The sequence below is a fragment of the Octopus bimaculoides genome, chromosome 14 (genome assembly GCF_001194135.2).
Source record: "Octopus bimaculoides isolate UCB-OBI-ISO-001 chromosome 14, ASM119413v2, whole genome shotgun sequence".
Taxonomy (NCBI): domain Eukaryota; kingdom Metazoa; phylum Mollusca; class Cephalopoda; order Octopoda; family Octopodidae; genus Octopus; species Octopus bimaculoides.
Window position 1 is genome coordinate 48597089 of NC_068994.1, and position 2003 is coordinate 48599091.

Genomic DNA, 2003 nt, shown 5'->3' on the forward strand with positions numbered 1-2003 from the left:
CATTATATATATATAATATAAATGTATGTATGTATGGATGTATATATAAATGCATATACATATAAATACATATATATTTGCATGCATATATACGTACATATATATACGTTGTGTGTGTATATATATATATGAGTATTTGCAAGTGTTTATGTGTTTGTATTTAAATGATTATGCAAAAAAGTACTTGATACAATCGCAGTATTCGAAGAAACATTTTCATAAAAGTTTTTAATGTTTTTCTTTGTAAAATGGAAAAATGAAATGTAACGTGCTATTTGGACTGAAATTTTCTAAAAGGTTCGTGTCATTTATTTTTTCAAAAACATTCTTTTAGATTTTAGGACCATTTAATAACTTTTAAGAAAATCTTTCACTGCACATATACACACATAGAAATATATATATCGGGAGAATTCACGAAAAAACAACAAACGAAGACAGGTGGTGTAGACAACAAATGGATGTATTAGTATAACGCTCATATATAGATATATATATATAGTGAGAATTTACAAAAAAAAAAACAAAAGACAAAGACAGGTGTTATATATACACACATGTATGTGTGTATGTACGTATGTATGTGTGTATGTACGTATGTATGCATACGCATGCGCATTCTTCCTTAAGCATAACTTGCAAGGAATAATATTGTTTGAAGAGAGGAGTGTTATTTTTTTAAAATCTTTGCTAAATCAAAGATATTATTTGAAAATCAAAGGACATAGTTCCATATTTATATGATCAAGTGGTCCTTAATCAATATATTCTATTCAAACTTCTCTGATCAAAATAATCTTTCAGTTTTCGAAACCTGAAATTATTCCTCCGACTTCTCTGTTTCACATCTTCACCTCTAGGCAGAGTGCATTAGATTCATTCATTACGTGCACATCATTTTCTTATAATTATATCCTCTGCTAATTTACATAACATTGCTTAGAACAGATTTAGCAAAAGCAAAAATATTTTTCTTCGTTCACCATAACTCTTACATTAGCTGCTATTTTAGTATGAAAGCTAGTCCTTCCAATTCTTTTGATAACCAAACATGAGCAATCTCAAATGTCTTTAATCACTGCCTGTCTTCACCGAAATTTATTTATGATTTTTATATATAAGACTCCTTTTTTGTAATTTATTGCACATCTAATCGTACTAATTCCCATCTAAACACGTATCATCCATCCTAATGTTGTGGATTTTATTTTGTATGAAACACAAAGATATATTTTGTCTGGAGAATTAAGTTGTTGCCCCACGATGAGTTGTTTACTGTTGATTAGTAATAAATACTAATGACTTTGATAATTCATTTCATTTCTTTAGAAATAAATTGATTAATCCTAATACTGATTAAGTGGCTATAAAATATATTTGGTTTACAGTGAGTTAATAGAAATCGAATTTTAATTAAAATTTAATTACTAAGCCTTTCATATTTTCTGAATGTTCCCGGTATGCGTCCTCTAACTTATATGACTCGGGAGCTCCATCTCAGACTGTTTGGCCATGCCTGCTCAATTTTCCGAGTAAGACCCTGCTTACCGTGTTTTCTTCCCCGGGGATCCGGCAGGGTTGATAGCTGGCGTTGGTTGACCACATGCAACATGAGAAAGGATCTCGCGGAGATGGGGACTGACTAGGAAATATAACGAGAAACGTTGAACGCAGCAACTCGCTGCAATGGCACATGCTCCCATACCTGATCAAACTGTATAATTATGATTGTAAAATTAACTAAAATTAAAACCAATCGAAAACGTAAATCCTTAGATACACCTTTAAAACACATCACACTTAAATTTGTAAAAGACCACATATTAGCTTGCAATATTTTCCAATATTATTTGTTACAAACGAAAACATTTCCTTTTGAAATTTATAGCTTCTATTTTATTACTTTGTAAATCATCCAAATAATTACAACCTACTCCTAATACATTTTAAATATCCTCCATACATACACAATGGCAATCGTTATTCATATATATATATATATA